The sequence below is a fragment of the Sus scrofa genome, chromosome 1 (genome assembly GCF_054392235.1).
Source record: "Sus scrofa isolate SSC_HxYL_T2T_F1_AM1 chromosome 1, Sscrofa_HxYL_maternal_Yorkshire_Landrace_v2.0, whole genome shotgun sequence".
Classification (NCBI taxonomy): domain Eukaryota; kingdom Metazoa; phylum Chordata; class Mammalia; order Artiodactyla; family Suidae; genus Sus; species Sus scrofa.
In genome coordinates this window covers 81,591,994-81,612,151 of record NC_139383.1, presented here as the reverse complement: position 1 = coordinate 81,612,151, position 20,158 = coordinate 81,591,994, and positions in this window count along the sequence as shown.

The following is a 20,158-nucleotide window of genomic DNA, read 5'->3' as shown; positions in this document are numbered from 1 at the left end:
GTTGGATTTGTTTCCACTGCACCATGAAGGGAACTCCCCATCTCCCTCCTTCATTTGTTTTATTGTTGATCTTTTTCGGAGTTTGGAAGCAATAATAGAATTTTCTGGAAATAGCATCCAGGGAGTTGGGGGCCTTGGGCATTGGAGCTGCTGAGAAAGACAAGCATGGCAGTGACTAGATGCCATAGGAGGAAAGGTTTGGAATTAGGTGATGCATTACTCAAGGCTGATAGCCTAACTTGTACAGCATTAGCCTCGTTAAAGAACATATAATGTGTAATGGTTCAGAGTTGGGTTTCATACCTAGCTTGACCTAGCTGTGAACTCTGGCTGTCTTTTGACTAGTATGAGAATATGAGTGTTACTCAGCTTAAGACTCAGTTCCATCATCTATAAAATGAGCCTGATAAAGCCAAGTTGAATAATTTTTACAAGGTTTAAAATTAATATGTAAACATATATCCCTGTACATGGTGGATGCTCAAATAACGGTACCTGTTTTTATTTTTATTATTTTATGGAAAAGTTCTTGGCTGACTTTCTAGACGTCTCTATCTATCTATCTATCTATCTATCTATCTATCTATCTGTCTATCTATTTATCTTCTTTTAAAAGATATTATATATCCCCTCTGATAACAGATGGTGTGTGTGTGTGTGTGTGTGTGTGTTTGTGTGTGTGTGTACCTGCTTCTTAAGATACACAGATAGGGACTAGTGTTTTACTTTAGGGGCAGAACAGTTAGTGCAGACATTAATTATAACTATTTTAAGGTTTAACATAGGAAAACCCTTTAAAACTTAAGATCTTTGATTTTAATTATAAATTAAATCAAAGTTATCGATCACCTCAAAGTACTCTGACTTCAGGGGCTTTACAATTTGTTTAGTGAGGCAGAAAGAATGAACTCATGAAAAGTTAAAACAGACAGAAGACAGTACATTACTGATGGCCAAAGGAGTGGATGGAAGTGAGAGAGCTTCACAGCCCAAGGCAGAGCCCTGGGCTAGAGGGAGCTGGGGGCCCTCAACAAGAACCTTGAACTTAGAACTGCTGAGATGTGTGGGTTAACATGTAGAAACCAGGCATCAGAGGGCTCTGCAGACAACCACTTCTCCAGCCAGAGAACTAAGTAGAACATAGACTGTACATTTGTATCAGTACTGTCACAGATTGTGAGACTCTAAATTAACTTAATGGAAATTAACTAAAAATATATCAGTCCTCTTTACAAAAAAATGTGAGTTCATGCCTTTAAAAAGATTGTTTTATGGCCTATTTTGGAAATGCGATACTAAAATAGAATAGTTTATGAAAAGAATCAGCAGTGCAGAAACTATGGGAATCCCTGGGTGGGGTTGGTGGAGCTGTGATCACAGTCGGGACACGAGAGACACTGGCAAGGAAGAGAACTCGGTGGGTTTTGCTGTCTGTGACACTTTATTGATGGGATTCTTTTTGCCACATAGAACATTCCATGATGTATCCAGTTTTTGTTTTGTTTGGCTGGAATGTAAAGTTAAATTCCTGAAAACGTGTTGACTCAGTGTTTGTTGTTTTCCTTTTCTATACATCTTGGGTTGTAATGACGACTTTCTGTTATAATGGTGACACACACATCCACACACCTTTCTAGAATATATACACACACACACACATACACATACACACACACATATATATATATATATATATATATATATATATATATATATAGTGAATAATTTGTTCTATACATAAATGGGAAGATGGCAGGAGTAATAAAGAAGAATTCCTGGAGTTTTACACGGTCTGTGTCTGCTCCTCTGAGGAATGTGTCCTGTGAGTTCTTTCAGGCAGTTCTATGTCTTATTCGACACTGTATCCTAGCATCTTGAGGAAGGCTTGGCATGTGCACTCAACGACTAGGAACAATAATGAAAATACAGTTTAATAGAGTAAGTCATCAATAAATGACCACTAAAATAAGAATGAACATTCAGTGCATGCTTACTATGCTTACTGTGAGCAGGTACTATGTAAAATAATATTCACCCATTATTTTGTTTAATCCTGAGGAAAATCTCTACAAGGTGGGTAATCTTTTGGACCAAACTTAAATGATTATGTAATTGAGTCCCAGAACCATTAATTAACCTATGTGTAGAAACATAAGGAGGACTTGCCAAAGGGACATGGGAACTCAGTCAGGTCTACCAGAAAGCCCTTGATTTAACCAGGCAAACCATGGCTCCCTAAACAGGTAAAGGAGTTCCGTTAGCAAATTTGTTTATGCACAGGAAGGTCTACTCTTAGAGCTATGACTTCACTGGAATGAAACCAGGTAAGAGTTCAAACATACAAAGGACAATTACTGGAAATCAAGTTTTAAAATACTTTAATAGAGGATAAAATACACTCCAGTTTATTATGTAGACTTTTACTTTAATCTGACCTAAAACTTGTCATTCATGTTGACACTAATTTTTTTTTATCTATGTATAGATATATATCCACAAACACATGAATGTATAATATACGTGGGGGGGGGGTGAGTGAGTTTATGTGTATCAATGTGTGAGTATTTGCATAAATACTGTTGCCAATACCCAGCCTCTGTCCACCAGTGCCAAGTAGAAATGCAGACAGAGTTTTGGGCAAAGTAGAAATGAATGGCTTTTATTGCTTTGCCAGACAAAAGAGGCAACAGCAGGCTAAGGCCCTAAAGACAACTCTCCTTCGTCAGAGAATAGGAAGAGGTCTTATAGTTTGGAAGTGGAAAATAGGGCTGCAGATAAGGATCAGGGTAGATGCAGGCTTGCATTCTTTTTCAAAGCTGGTGTTTAGTGGCCCTGGGACTGGTTCTGGTGGTCTTTGAGATTATTGTACCTCAACATTCTTTCTGAAATACAGAAAACTTCATCAAGTAGTTAACGTCTTCCACTTGTTGGGAACTTAGTTCTGTAGAAGAACTCAAAAATATTGCTCTGTGCATCCCTTAAGAGGGAACTAGGACATGCCCCAAGGCTGCACTATTGTTTCTTGACTGCTCTTCCCTTTGTCTCTATATCTCCTCCCTTCCCTGATTAGCCTGTTTGAACCTGCCCTTTGAAACTCCAGGAAGGTTGTGGAGGCTGAATGAAGCCTATTTCCTACAAACAAGAAATGGACACAGAAAGGCTTTTGTGTCCAGGAGCCACAAGAGTCCTGCTAGGTTTCAATACCCTCCCTAAAAAAATTATAGACCAAAGATTCTTCTTCAGGTGACATTAAATTTAGAGAAACAATGAAGTCAGAAAACTGGAGGTAGGATATTGGCACAGTCTTTTGCCTTGGTTACTAACATTTTACCTAAATTTTTAGAGATACAGATAGTTAGAGTATGGTATACTAGTAATTACTCTTTTCTCAATGTCTTTCTGTGTTAACAGAGGTGAAAATGTGAGGTTTATTTTGAGCTCTCGGTGGAGAAACCGGTATCTCTCATGCAGTCAACTACTCTCTTCTTGGAACATTTTCTTAGATTCTGGAACCCTGTATTTTCTGTGTATTTCTCTTACTAGCGATGTCATCTAAGTTGCCATTGCTGACTCTACATCCTGGGCTTGATTTCTCTTGAGTTGCTCCATAACTCTGTCCTACACCACCTCCCCCCCTTCCTCTCTCACTCTGTTCTCTCTTTTTCTGTGGGTTTATGAATCCCGTAGCTTTCAGTGTTATTTACATCTTCAAAAATTGTGTTTTTAGTCAGTGCTTTTACCACACCTCAAAAAATATAAAAATATCTTACTGTGTATTTGACGTCTCTTTAACATAGCCAATGACAACGTCTGTTTCTCCTTAGTCTTTTCCATCTCATTAAATAGCACCAAAATGTACTTAGTTTCTTGCTCAAGGCACAAACCTAGGAATGATTCTTAAGTCTCTTTTCTTTCCAACTCAACATGAAACCCTTGGAGGTTCTGTTGTCTTTTTCTCAAAACATAGTCTTAGTTTTCACTTCATTTCCATCACTACCTCCCTGGTCTAGGTGCCTATCATATCTTGCCTGGGTTACTATAATAGCCTCTTAATTACTTTCCTTGCCTCTACTTTTCCTCATTATCATTTACTAAAGAATCTGGAGTAATCTTTTAAAGTGAGTAATAGATTCATGTCACTCCCCTGTTAAAACATCTCAAAACCTCTCATTAGTCTTAGAATAAAATCCAAACATACTGCCTCCGCTGATTTAGAACACACTGTATACATCTTCTCCCTGCCTACCTTGTTCATCTCACGTCATATTAATAACCTCTCTCGTCCCCCCGACCCCCATCTTAGCCACTATGTTTTTGCCACATTGGTCTTCTTTCTGCTCCTCAAAACCGTCGTGTCTCTACCTGACTTAGGGACTTGATACAGCCATTCCTTATCCCCAAGTGCCCTTCATCTGACCTTTGCTTTCCCAGCATCTTCTTGTCATTCCAATGTCATTGTAAATGGCTTTGGTTTTGAGAAGCCTTCCCAGACCACCTAAACTAAAGTACACACCCAGTAACTAATACTTTCTCACACCGCCCTGTATATATTCTCTCCGTAACGCATAGTATGTTCTGACAGTTTCTTATTTATATTATTTATATGTGTATTTGTTTGTTGTCTCCACTAGAGTGTAAACTTTTTGAGAGCACAGACCTTATCTATCTTGTTCACCACAGTGCCCAAAGGCCTAGTTTCTGCACATCAGAGTAGGCCCTGGGTATGTGCATGTTAAATATTGATAGAATGAAGCTTTGTGCATTGAATTCAAGATGTTCGTGAATGGATCCTCTGTAGCTCTTTGCTGGCTCCAACCCTTTAAACCATGGGTCTTGGTTGATAAAGGAATATATAGAATTGGGTGAGTTTTCTAACAGGTACTGAACATCCTACTGAGTGATGTCCCCACGTGGAAGCTAAGGGGAGGTTTGCCTCATGCCAGCTTGAAAGGCTACATATAGTTCTTGACTGATCCACAGTTAATTCTTGGCATCTGGAGTGCAGGATGAGAAAGTAATGATAAAAAATTGATATTCACCAACCATTATGTACTAATATAATATCCCAGGGAAATTAGACTGATAAACACTCTGATTCAAAATCCACATAATCTAGCCCTTGAGGAATTCATGCAAGCAGACAAACATAAACTTTATTATCAGTATACTATTATTAAAGAGTCTGCAGTCATAGTTTTCTACTTGTAAGAGTTGTCGAATCAATGAGTTAACAGCTGATTAAAATGAAGCTCTGTAGTTGATAGCATTTGACACAGCCTTTGACACCTGCTAGCGGTCCTGTGATTATGCTATCTTTAAAAAAGGGATCTTTTGGATGTATATATAATTAGTGGATTTTATCCTGAGCAATTTTGGAGGTGGGGTTAACTAATTCCATGAGTCCTTCAATAGTGGGGAGTGGAGGCAGAAGGAGAGAGAGGTCAGAGAGGTTCAAATTGTGACTAGGACTTGATGATGCCCCATTGCTGAGGGGACATGTGAAGCATGTGGTTGGTCCTTACAAAGAGAGATCAAGGCAATGGGGATCCAAGTCCTACAGTGACAAGAAACTGATTGTTAATCACCTGTTCCCCATTTGCCCTCTAGAAGATGCCCTGTTGCTTGTTGGTAGTTGCAGACCAGCTCTGGCCTGGCCAAAGCAGTGAACTTTTCTGTTATCTAGTGGGCTGCACCATACCTACTCTGCCCTTGCTAAGTTTATCCTTGCCGGTACTCTCAGCCCTAGGCAGCATATAAAGTCTCCTTACATCTTAGAGTTACTCTTTTATCAGAGTTAATCATTCTTTGTATTAACTTCTACTCTTTAACCTCCTATGTGATTTCTATGTCCTGATGGAACCTAGAATGTTATGGCTGACCCCAGTGAAATTACTGTTTGTAGGGCATAGAAGATCTGTTTTTGAATATGTGATCTAATCAAATCTGTGTTTAAAGATCCTATATGTCCACTTCCTTGTCTTAGGAAGAGAAATTTAAACTATATTGATTTTATCACAGGGAAGGAAATACTCTTGTATTTGGATTTTTTTCAGAAGGTATTTTATCTCATTTAATAAAAATCACATTAGCTTTATTACCTGTGTAGCAAAATTTCTATGCCTATCTCTGCAGTGCAAGGCAAATTTTCAGGATGCATACATAAATAATTGCTGATGTTTAGAAAGAATCTTAGCTTACTTAGTAGGCACAGTTTTCGGGTTCTATTTATCTTGTAATGAAGTAATTCCTACTTTAGAATAGCAAGTAATGATTGTTTTGAGTGACATGACTTTTATTGCATGTTACTCCTAATTTTAAAATTTATTTACTCTTATTTTTATCTCAAGGTATTGACTGTCCTCTTGCTTTTAACGTATAAAGTAAGAATGATTGGGGTCGGTCCTTCTTATGCCATTTGGTCAATATTGCAAATGGTTTGCATCTACTGAGGTGAACCTATCTATTACTTGGACCTGAAGTTGTCCAGCCAGGGAAGAGTGCAGTGGGAGAAGGCAGATGCAATGATGTAGTAGGAGAAGGTGGGCTGAAGTCCATCACTTCTTCACTGACACATGAAATGTTCCTAAGGCGTGACCCACAGAGGCATCCCAAGTGGCATTCTCATCAAAAGAGCATATGCAAACCAATAAAATTTCAAAATATCTCAAGTCGTTAATTTGTACTTAATCAACATGAAGGGGGCACTTAATGTCCAGTAATACTCTTACAGTCTCCCTTTTCCCCTTTCCTACCCATTGTCTGTGTGTGTCATTTCTGTTTTCAATGTCTCACTCCCAATATCTTCCCCCAAATGCTGCAGATTTTACCAATGTTTGCCTCTTGCCCTCCCCTCCATCTTCCTTCCTTATTCTCCATTCAAGCAAGGGCTAACCTTAATGGAAGGTGGAAAAGGAGAAGGAATTTGAAGCTGGCCAAGTTGGAATCCTCTTTAGTGGAAGAAGTTTGATTTATTCTTAATTTTCAATCCCATCACTGATTTTTACCAACAGTAGTAAATCCAATGAAAGACAACCAAAAAGTAATTTCCAGAGTCTCTGTTTAGTCAAAGTTCTAGAATATGAAGGCATAGTATTTCTGAACTAGTTAATCTATGGCCACAAGCTGTGTTCCCTGGGAGACAGATTTTGAAATGGAGATTCATGAGCAGGATATTTTGGGGGGGTTGTTATTGAGTTGTGGAAGTGGGTGGAAAAAAGCAGTGTTGGTTAGGAAGAAGTTGGACTCCAATCAATCCTCATAATTGTGTAAGCTGACTGTCTAGAGCTAGGATGGGCCTTTAGGGCTTTCTTGAGTAGAATGAGAATATGGCCTTTGTATTCCCACACTGATGTGTGGATGTGAACTCACCTTGGAAGGCAGTATAATTTTGAACAAGGCAGTTTTCTTCATCTAAGGCAGTCCTCAAAGAGGACTAGTTTTTGGAGATGATCTTCTTTCAGCATTCTCAATGGCTGAAAGAACAGGACCTTCATTCCTTAAGAGGGATCTAGGTAGTATATCTGTGCACTTACCATATATGACCATATAATGTCATTTGTCAGCCACATATGTGCTTGATCAAATGTGTCATTAACTACTATTATTTCAATAGAGATTTATCATGGAATCCTCTTAAAAATCAGACTTTATTTCTAGCTGTCAAGGAAATGTATAGAAAAACATGCCTCTGCTGACACAGTTGTAGAGCAAGAGAGGCTACTTCAAGGTTGGAAAGGGGAAATTAACAAGATAAGGATGCAAATGAACATGGACTGGTCTGAAGCCCATGGATTCCTAGACCATTAGGAAACACTGCTTGTGCAGGTGTAAGATTGATAGATGACAGAGGGCAATGACCCTAAATGATTGGATGAATAAATAAATGAATGGATGACCATTAGATACTGTTGTTGTGGTTTTGGTAGGAAATTTTTCTCTGAGAATTTACAATTATTTTACTAAATAGACCCAGCTTCCTATACAACATACACAGATATGTTTGGGCTTAGTATCAAAACATACCAGGCATATCTGCTGTATATCTAATTAGTTGAGAACAGAGCATCTTTTCTTAAAGATCATCTGCATTTTTAAAAGCAGAGGGAGCTTATGTGGATGAAGCCTCCAGATTCTCATTCAATTAGGTACCAGACCAAAGGGAGCTTTAATTGGAATCTAATCATGCCATCAATATAGGTAAGAGTAGTAATCACTCACAGGGGCCATGCCAGCCTGAAGAACAGAGTGAGCCTGTGTTTGACCTTTATTTAACTGGAAGGTGATCACGTTGCATCAGTGTATGAGTGCAGAAGCTCTGATTGGTTGTGATGGAAAGTGGAGGACACAGTAGAAATTGCAGGCATGAATGTGAAAATGGAAAGACAAAATTCTAATGGAAAAGGCTAATAGTGATTATAAAGTAAGATTAAATGGAATCACCCCATGGGGATGGCATAAGAACCCCTGAAGTCAGAGTGAGGGTGATGTGGAGGTTCTGTAACTTCTCAAGGGAGCACTCCTATCTCTTTAGATAAGGGTGTAGATATATGACTGTAGCATAGAGAGAAGTTCTGTCTGCTAAGGTTGTCCTCCTTTATATTTTGCAAAGAAAGTAAAACATGTGAGGAGCTTCTTATGTCTTGTTCTTCCACTTTACACTACAGTGATGCAATCCTCTAGGTATTTGTATGGCTATATCTAAATAACATTCTCATATTGCTAGCTCCCTGCACACCTTTAAAAGGAAGTTTTAGTTTCTACCTACTGCCTCTCAGCTACGGAAGATGAAGATTTAACCCTCTTTCATTGCTCTGCCCTATCCCACCCATGAATAGGTCACATTACAAACATTGTAATTTTGGTTACATCAATACACAGTGTTGATATTATTTTGACTAAGTAACAAGACACACAATGAAGACATGCAGTACACCGTGATAAATTTTCCTTTACTTTCTATATTTTGTCTCTCACCTCACAGCCTGGGGCTTAATATAATGTCATGGTTTTCTTCTGTCTGCCAATTTTCTTTGCAACTGTTAAAATCTACTCTCACCATGTTCAAACACATTAAATACTCTATCAATTTCATTTCCTTGAAGAGATTTCACCTGAGACCTCTAATCTGCCTCAGACTGGCTGATTGCTTTCTCAATCTGCTGCGCAGAGTCATCTTGTAACTGCTCTCTACTTTGCCTTTGTCTTTGTTTTTATCTTCATTTCCTAGATCCAACATCTTTTTCTTTCCAGGTTTACTCTCTCATTTTGGTAGATCACATTCTTCATAGCTTCCTGAGAATAGATACAAGGTGGATTTTTTGAGAACTTGGATGTTCGAAAAACGTCTTTATTAGGAGTTCCCACTGTGGCTCAGTGGTAATGAATCTGACTAGTATCCATGAAGATGTGGATTAAATTCCTGGCCTTGCTCAGTGGGTTAAGGATCTGGCATTGCCATGGGCTATGGTGTAGGTCACAGATGGGGCTCATATCTGGTGTTGCTGTGGCTGTGGTATAGGCTGACAGCTCCAATTTGACCCTAGCCTAGGAACTTCCATATGCTTCAGGTACAGCCCTAAAAAAGAGATGAAAGAGAGAAGGAAGAAAGAAAGAAAAGAAAAGAAAAGAAAAGAAAAGAAAAGAAAAGAAAAGAAAAGAAGAAAATAAATGTCTTTATTTTACTCTTACCTTTAATTAAGGTTTGGCTGGATTTGTATATTAGAAACAATTTTCTTTCAGATTGCTGTTGAGGAGCCTGATGATGTTCTGATTCTGTCTCCCTCCAGCTTTATTGAAATATAATTCACATATAACATTGTGTAAGTTTAAGATTTACAAGGAGTTATTTAATACATGTATATATTGCAAAATAATTACTGCCATAGAATTAGCTGATATTTTCATCATGTCACATAATTACCATTTATTTTTGTGGTGAGAACATTTAAGGTCTACTCTCTTAGCAACTTCCAAATCTCTAATACAGTGTGGTTAATTATAACTACCATGTTGTACATTAGATCCCCATCGAGTCTTGATCCTTTGTAGAAAACCTGTTTTATCTTCTCTGAAAGAATATATTTTTCCTGAAGTTATGAAATGTCATGATGATGTGCACTGGGATGAGTCCAAATTAATCCATGGTGCTAGCTCTTCTCAGGTCTTTCCAATAAAGGGACTCAGAGCTCCATTTCTGTAAAACTTCTTAAGTAGTTATTTGAAGAATTCCTTCCCTTCAATTTTCTATTTTTTCTTTCTTTTTTGTTTTTTTTCCTTTTGGAGCTCTTTTTATTACCTTTTCTCTATTTCCATCTTTTTGTCTCTCTGCCACATATTCTTTATCTTCCAAACATTTTCTTGATATTTTTTTTCATTTATGCTGTCACATTTTGAATTCCAAGAGCTCCTTTTGTTCTCTAAATATGCTCTCCCCCTTTTAAAAAAAATAGCACTCTCTTCTTTCTCCACAAATGTGATACTTTTTCCTTTATCTTTCTGTCTAATATTGGTAGTATTTGTTTGAATGTTTGTTTTCCTCTGTATGGACTATTTTCCCTTCAGGTTGCTTTTTTCTGTTAATTTTTTCCTTCCTGGTTTCCACATTTTGCATTAGATATTTCCTCAAATATGTAATGATTCCTGGCTCATATTTAAAGATGGGACAATAACAAGCCGATAGGAGCTCTATGCTTGTGGATTGTCCTCCTTAAATGGGATATTTACTCCTATTGTGATAAGGCCGGTTCTTGCCTTGAGTGACTTATAACCCTGAATGTTTGTTTCTTTAGGTGTTTTTTCTTGGACTGGTCAGAATTCCAAAAGGAATATCTTCTGTTTTTTTGTCTGCAGGGTTTGTATCTGATTGCTAGCATACTAGGAGGCTGGAAGTGGAAGACAGCTGAAGATCTGAACATTAGTGTGTCTAGTTGTAAACTGTTTTACTTTTTTTCTCTCTTTTTAGGGCTGCACCTGAAACATATGGAAGTTCCCAGGCTAGGGGTCAAATTGGAGCTGCAGCTGCAGGCCTATCCTATAGCCACAGCAATGCTAGATCCAAGCCATGTCTGCGACTTACACCATAGATCACAGCAATGCCATATCCTTAACCCACTAAGCAAGGCCAGGAATCAAACCTGAATCCTCATAGATACTACTTATGTTTACAACCTGCTAAGCCACAATGGGAACTCCCTGTAAACTGTTTTAAATTGAGCCTCCTGTCACCACCCCCACTGATTGAACTGTGACTGTGGCTAGTATTCTGTAACCCTGAGACCTTTCTAGAAAATAAGTCTCTAGTCTTCTGTCAGCATGAGAGAGGGCTATTGGTTTGTGTGTGGAGGCTTGTTTCTTAGACTTTCAACCAGACTTTGTTTTTAGTTCCATCTTCATCCCAACTTTCCAAGATATCTGAAGCCACCAATTCCTGAGACTTTGTGGGTCTGTAACATAAGTGATTTTGCTCCTTAGCTTTCCCAATTTGGGATTTTCTAAAAATCTCAGGTTTGTAATGTCAGTCGCCACTCAACTATCTGCTTTTCAGTTTCTGGATCTCTCCCTTTCTCTCTATCCTCATGGGTTTATGCCTTTTAAAAAATTCATTTACAGTTATTATAGAGGTAAATCATTTTGCTCAATACTCAATACACATATTTAGCCAGAATTTTTCAACTGTGTTACAACTTGTAACAATCTATTTATATACAACTAAACCAATATCTGGTCAGAATTTATAATCCAAGATTGTATTAGACATCACTGAAGAAAATAAATGGAATTCTCTTTTGTTGTTTTTTGCTACTCTACAAAATAGGAAAAAATAATAAAAATGATTTGGGGCTTCTCCTATGACACTCTGTACTTGTATTTCTGCTATTGATATATCAGTTCTTTTGTAGTATAACAGAGTATCTGAGTCTCAATCTGCAGTCATATAAAGGCCAAGATCATCCTATCTGGGATTCATACTGGGGAAGTTGATGCTTGACACTGATTAGGGGATAAAAATGAAGGCAAAGTATTTAACTTTAGGTAGCTGGAGTCAAAAGCAAAAAGAGAGAGAAAGAACATATGAGCTAAAGTTCTTGTTTAGGTTGAGGGTCAAAGTCAGGTAAACCAAAAGCGAATTTTAAGTCTGTGGGTAGAAAATTAGTCTTAGATTATATCTGCGGAGTTTTAAGTTGGATTATGAAGTTTATTTATTTAATTAATTTATTTAATTTATTTATTGGCTGAACTTATGGCATGCAAATTTTGTGAACCAGGGATTGAACCTGTACCACAAGAGTGACCCAAGCTGCTTCATTGACAAGACCAGATCCTTAACCTCCTTGGCTATCAGGGCACTCCCGAAATTTAAATTTTAAATAGAGATAAAAGACTTATATTTTAGTAGGGTCAACTTTAATGGCCCAAATTTAAAATATGGAACTTAATTTTAATGGTCATTTAAAAACCCCAGGTCAAAAAGGAGGAACAGAGCTGAGTGTTTGGAGTCAAGTTGATCTAAAGCCTTATGGAGCAAGATGATCACCATGGATGAATTTGTAGGGTCTGAGACTTGCTTGATATTGGCCATTGACAAGATGTGCGAAGAAGGTATGTCTGCTTCAAAGGCACAGATGAAGGCAAATTACCACTTCTCAGATGCTTTCAACATTAACCTGAATGAGAACAGATTCATGATATCGTTTTGAGATACCATCACAGCCAGTGGAGATAGAAAAAGAACCTCAGGCTCATGGAAGGCTGGGAGTAATCTATCATAATTGTGAGTCTGGCCTCTGAGGGGCTAATGGACGGTATCATTCATTTATTTATTTACTCATTTTTTCTTTCAACAATGTTTATTTACTAATTTCTATTTGCCAGGCACTGTCCTTGGTACTGAGGATATAGCCATGAACAAGATACATTCTTCTGCCCTTTAAGGATCTCATAATTTTTTGAAGCTCTCAGACATGGATCAAATGAAGATTATAATGGGGGTTCATTCCAACAGATAGGAGAGTAACAAAGGAATTCCCGGGAAGAAGTGATTTCCAAAGTGACAAGGCTAGGAGACAAGTACTTGGAGATCATTCCATTCATATCAGAATTCAGTCCAGAGAAAAGTGTTCATTTACTCACCCCTTCATACCTTCAGAGCATTTACCTAATGAACATCTCATGGTGTACTGGGCACTGTGCTGAGGTTTAGTGTATATATCAAAGATAGACTGTTTAGTTGCATATGCATGAGATAATATGGTTCCTGTCCCTGAAAGCTTGCATCTAGGAATGGAAGAAGACACATAAATAAAAAATTATAGCGTAAGATGAGAAGTGCTACAATAGGGGCAGTTGTATAGGCTACATGTGAATATTCAGGAATGATACAAACTAAACCTGGGAAATGAGGGAAGGCTTCCTGGAAGAAATGGCATTTCTGCTGAGGCCCAAATGGTGAGGAGTTCCTGAGGTAAGGGTTCAGAGTACCGAAGGAAATTCCTATCTACCCAGGACAGAAAAAACACCAGTCAGAAGGGCATGTAAGTTACAGCCAGGAAAAGTCAGGCATTCATTGTGCAGTTCCAATCCTGATGGAAAGTGAAGTCAGAGAAGGAAAGTTTGTGCAATTTTGTGTGACCTTGGGCAAATGACTTTTCCTTTTTGTGCCTCAGTTTCCTCACTTGTAAAATGAGAACTATAATAGAACCTACTTCATTGGGTTGCTTTGAGCATCAAAGAAATAATGTATGCAAAACACTTAGAGTAGTACCCAGCACTTAGGAAGTAGTCAATAAATTTTAGCTATAAATAATAATAATTGTTAGTAGCATTAAGTGACTCCAGAACACATGAGGTAAAGAGAAGCTATAGCTTCTTTATGTATGCCCAGAGCTTGTTCCAAGTGTGTTGGGTACCAGAGCCCATGTGGTAAAACAAATATTAGATCTCAGCATGTATGCTGGTTATTAGTTATAATCTTCTTGTTTTTTTAAAGATTGTCTAAGAACTGCCAGTGGAGGTTTAGTTAGTATTAGCCAAGAAAAAAATACTACTCTGTATTAGCTTAGGTTGCTATTGAAAAATACCATGGATTGGGCAGCTTAAATAGTAGATACTTATTTCTCACATTTCTGGAGTCTGGGAAGTGCAAGGTCAAGGTACCCACAGATCTGGTGTCTGATGAGGATCCTCTTTCTGATTTTCAGCATTCCTGCCTTCTTGCTGCATCCTCACATGGTAGAAAGAGGCAGCGCTAATGTTTTTTCCTCTTCTTATAAGGGCACTAACCTGATCCTGGGGAGCTCCATCCTCATGACCTCATGTAAACCTAGTTATCTCCCAAAATGCTATTTTGTATCAGGCACCATTTTTGTTGCTGGGTAATATTGAAGAAAAGGTACTCAAAGCTCCCCCAAAGAAGCTCAAATTATATTGTGAGGTGGGGGCATAGGGCTGATAAAAAACTTACTGACAAATAAACAAATATAAAGGTAAAGTAAGTATTTAAGTAGAGCGATGTAGAGGGTTGTGTCTCCTTAGTTGGAGTGGTTTGTGCCAAGTTTACACATATGCTGAATCCAGAGCGATGAGAAGGAAGTGGCCATCAAAAGAAGCAGGGGGAGAGCATTACAAGCAGAACAAAGAATGGCCATTGCAAAGACCCTGGGGTAGCTAGCAGTCTCTTCTGCTAGGAGAGGCTGAAAAAAGACACAATCCTTAGAAATTCAATTCTCCCAGGATTGTTTACAGGTTTACCAGCTGTCTCTTTGATGGAGAAGCTAAATTATATGACTGTGCAGATTTCTTTCCAAACCATACCATACATCTCTGCTCTGCTGCAATGCCACTGAATGCACTATCCCCCTGCCTCAGTGCTTTGACAGCAGTATTCTCCCTGGAATGAATCCTTTCTTTCTAACCTTCCTGGAATAAATGCTTTCTTTCTAACCTTCCTTTAAAGTTCAATGTCTTGTCCAAGACTTACATATTTCTTTTGGGCAGTTTTTTTTACAGAAATATTTCTTTTGGACAGTTTATGCTAGAAATTTTAGTGTATTTAAAGTACGTATTTAAAAAAACTCTTCTGCAGAAAGCATACCATCTAGCCAGAAGGAGAGAAAACACTTAGAACTGTTAGAGAACAGTAAAGGGCACACTACTGATAACAATGGGCGTTTAGGCAACAGGATTCTGAAATTTCTCTTCTTCAGCTCCTCTTCCTAATGACCATGTAGCTATTCTAGCTTTATTAGTCATGTATCATCTTCCTCAAAAAAAAGGAAACATATCCAAGATGTATTTAGGTTTGTACCTTTCAGAGTTTCTTAAACAGAACATAGGATTTTCCAGGTTCCTTAAGTAGTGCCCTACAAGTAAATCTATCTGTTACATGTGTAATAAGCCAGGACCAGGAAAAGTAAATATTAAGTGCCTTTATTACAGTTCATGAAAATTGTAAGTGTTTAAACAGGCATTTGATGAGGCTTTTGAAAGACAACTACAGCAAAGGCAAATGGCATGTAAATGATGTTAAATTTCAAGATCTGTTTGAAAACTATAAACAGAAACCTGGTCTATACCATAGTGATATCAAGCAGGTTGTTTGAGGGACTTTGAAAATCCTTGCTCTCCCCATATCCATTGATTTTTCAAATGAACTATAGTAAACCCTGCTTCAAAGCTTCAAGCTAAGTCTCCATTTTTTGTTTGTTTGTTTGTTTGTTTGTTTGTTTGTTTTTAGGGCCACACCTGAGGCATATGGAAGTTCCCAGGCTAGGGGTTGAATCAGAGCTATGGTGCTGGCCTACACCACAGCCACAGCAATGCAGGATCTGAGCCATGTCTGTGACCTACACCACAGTATACGTCAATGCCAGATCCTTAACCCACTGAGAGAGGCCAGGGATTGAACCTGCATCCTCATGAATCCTAGTCAGGTTCATTAGCCATGGAGCCATGAAGGGAATGCCTAAGTCTCCATCTTCTGACTAGATAACTGCCCATAAGCTCTTTTCTTATAGAAATCTAGAACTGCCACTGAGTCTGCATAACATAAAACTTATGAAAAATAATTGTCTCAGCAGAAAACTGAAGCATTTTCTGATGGAGAGGATTCAAAAAAAATACTTACCTACCAAAGCAGATTTTAACTCTGGTGTGAAAAGAGATGATTCTGGAGAGTTTTCCTACTGCTTTGAAGTTGTGTTTATTACCATTTTACTGTTTTTCTTTTAATCCCACATTTTGTATAAGATCTTTATCCTGCCAAACAAGTTTTGCTGACCATATTACATTTTAACCATCCAACTTTCACAGTAGAGGGACAATGACTAAAGCCCTGACCTTGGCCAGATGAGTTTAGGAAATATGTAGGACTAGAAGGGCAAGAGTGGAGTAGAGTAGAATAATGGCAAGTGTTAAAACTGATAAAGCAGACAATCCTCAGCTCTCCTCTTTGAGTCTCCCTAACAGTTGTATCCTTCTGTCAAAGCATTAGTAAAAAATGTAGAATAATAAGTGAAGGACAAATGAATGATTTCACCTAGTACTCAATACAATAATTAAATCGAAAAACATAGACCTTTTGGTTCTCTAGAAGAATTTCTGAGACGGCCTCACTGCCTGGTGATCCTCTTCTCTCTCAGTCATTGGCCACTCCCTCACTTCTCTCTGCACCCCGCAGAGTTCAGTAGAGTTATTCCTCTCTCTGTTTTCTCTCTACTGTGGATAATTTCCTTCTTCTGTGTTAGGAAACCCAGGCACAACCAGAAGAGGTATATTTTATCCTACCCAGAGTACCAAAAAACCATTTTCTTTTTTCCCCCCAAAATTTCTCTTTGCAAAGAAATTAAGTCCAACCAGATACTAATATTGCTCTTGAAGAGGGGACCAGTGGTCTTGAAGAAGTGAATTAGGAAGAAATCTGGAGAGAGATCAACAAACAAGCAGACAGACAAGCAATGGGACTGCAATGCTTAATTGAGCAAATGTTAATATCTTAGTGGAATATCCTGAGCAATAGAGACTCTGGTCTGTGCAAAAGAGGCAGTTTGTTACTCTACCCAAACCTCATGCAATCTTTTTTTGCATGCTTTGTGTTTAAAAAAAATTTTCACATGTACCTTTGAGCTGGATGCTTAATTTCTAAGACATGGAGTCAGAATTTCTATACCTCATTTCCAGTGGTCAGGTTTGAATTCACTCCAGAACATTGGGAACCTGGGGAAGTTGGAGAACAGAGCAGAGGGATGACCATTTAGGAAGGATGGAATTAATCCTCTTTCCACTTGTGACCCAACCTCCCAGACAGACAGAGAGAGAGAGAGAGCATTAAATAGCCTTTCAGGAGAAAATGAGAACACTTAAATTCACTTGCCTGAAAATATTCAATATTTGGCATTTTTCATATGACTTTCCTTTTTGATTGTCTTGCTTTGATTATTATTTATTGACTTACTTTTAGCAATTTCCATTTATCCTCTGTGTTTCTTTTTGGTGCATTACTTAAATAGCTCTGAAATTATAACATATTGTGCTAAAAGAAAATGGCAATTTCAATTTGCCCATGTAGTGAACATAAATTCCAAGGACAATAAATTGTCATAATCATTTAAAAACTCAGGAATATGGAAATTCAACAACAGGGACTTCTGTGACTTAGACTTTCTGTATTATACATTTTAATGCTAACATCAATTTCAAGATGAAGCTATAAAAGTATAGCATTTGCATGCTTTTACTCTCTTTAAGCATATGACATAAATTATAGGAAAAAGGAATAGTTATATCTGCTTAAAGAATGAGCAAGGCATGTGATACTAAGAAGTAACATAAGTCAAGTTACTAATTCCATATTTTCTTTATTAGATTTTGTGTCCCAGAAGTTTCACCTAATGACTTCTTCAGAGTTCAAAATTTATCACAGAAATTGTATCTGACCTTTCTTTTTCTCTTGTTGCCATTAAGGAGTTGAGAGAAGGGAAAAAAAAAAAAAACAACACATGCTGGGGTTCTGGCAATATTGACATTTCCTATTTTTAGTATCCGTTTTCTCTGAATATCTTGGTTATTACACATGCCTAACAAGTTCATATTACTCATGACCTTGAAATCAGTTTTAAGTTACAGAGTCCAGAATCCACAGGCTATCAGCTAGAATCTATGGAAATATATGTTTCATTGCTTCTTCAGTTTCCACATTTTCAGTTAGAAGAGATGTGTTTACAAATATCTACTTTGCAAAAGGACAAGCAATCATTCTAATTTCTGGAAATCTCTATGTTTTCCAAATGCTCATTGAGGATGTGAATTGGTGTGACATCACGAATAAACTGGTGAGCAAATGATGGTCAGAGGTGATACATAAAACAAATCCTCACTACTTTATGTATTTAAACTTGAGAGGATCTATGTCCAAAAAAACTGCATTTTACTCACATGGTTCAGTAGATTTTTCACTGCATGGTTAGTGGAATTTTTTTTTTTTTTCTTTTTTTGGCCGCCCTGCGGCATATGGAGTTCCCAGGCCGGGGATCAGGTTTGGGTGGCAGGTACAACCTACAACTTGGCAATGCCAGATCCTTTAACCTACTGTGCCGGGCTTGGGATTGTACAGTGTCCTGGCACTACAGAGATGCTGCTGATCCCGTTGTGCTGCAGTGGGAACTCCAGGTTAGTGGAAATTTTAAATGACTTGAAATTTGTAGATATGGATCACAGTCCTGACAGCATAGATTTCCAGCAGATCCCTGAATCCGAGAAGCCCAGTTATCTCATTTTCAGATAAGAAGTAAAACATGCAAATCCTTGCAGAGTTTTAGTGAAATTCTGAGAAAATAAGGACTCTAAAATATTTTTAAACTTCCATTTTAAAATCTATTATGATATATAAAGAGTGCTATGTATTTATTTACTGTGTCAACACTTCTGTTTACTAATTTACTTGACTAGAATGAGTTGTTAAATGTTAAAATGTGACAAAGAGCTATTATTTCTGGAGTATAGAAGGCACTATATACCAGGCACATCGCCTGCATTGTCTTTAAATGTTTTGACTATACATGTAACACTTGTAAATCCATCAGAAGACAGAAATATGTAGACCTTAACAAAGAAAGCTCTTTGTTACAAAAAGGTTCATGGTTGTTCTATTTTCTTTCTGAATTGAACCCCGTAATGGTTTTTTATTGGGGTAAACATAAATATTAAAAAGTATACAAATCTTCAGTGTATACACATACCCATGTAAATACAAAAAGTCTCCCTTACGTTCTTTCCTTGTTGATAGTCTCACCTCTCAAAAATTTGCCTTATATGACTCCTTTTCATCATCAGTTAGTTTTGTCTTGATTCACAAATAAATTGAATCATATATATACTCTTTAGTATCTGGCTTTTTATGACCCATCATTACATCAGTGAGATTTATCCACCATGTTGCATTTAGCCTTAGTTGATATTTTTGGAAATGCTATTGTGTATTCCATTGTATAAATATACCAGGATTTATTTCTTGTCTCTCCCATTGATGAACCTCTAGGCTTTTCAGGTTTGGGTAATTATGAATAAAGTTTATATAGACATCTGTGCGCTCATCCTTTGGTGGATGTATGAACTCATGTCTTTAGAGAGAATTACACCTTTTAATCTAAATAAATTTTTGGCAATTTCATCTTAAATTCTATTTAGTGTTGTTACCCAGACCTACTTCTCATTTTACTGGTTTTATTCTTCTTAAACTTCTACTGCATGAAAATTGTTAAAATTCTGCCTTTATCCCCACATCCTTTTCTTTTAACCTTATGCTTTTCTTTTTTTTTTTGTCCATTTGCACTGCCTTCTGAAAGAATTCCTTGACTTTTCAGATCTCTAATTAAATCTTCAATTATGTTAAATCTGCTGTTAATTGTGTGTCTATTTAATTCTCATTTCGGTAATTGTGTTTTGAATTTTCAAGCACTGTGCTATTTCTTTTTTCATTGCAAGTTGTTCTTTCAATAATTTTTAAAAATGATTGCATTGTCCTCTTGAATATCTCTGAAACTGTATTAGTTTTCTTGTCTTATTTCTTTTCTTTCCCATAGTGATATTTAATGGTGATTTAATTTTCAGATTTATTTGCCTGTTTCATGTTATTTCTCTTTAAATATCTATAGATTCTTACTTACTT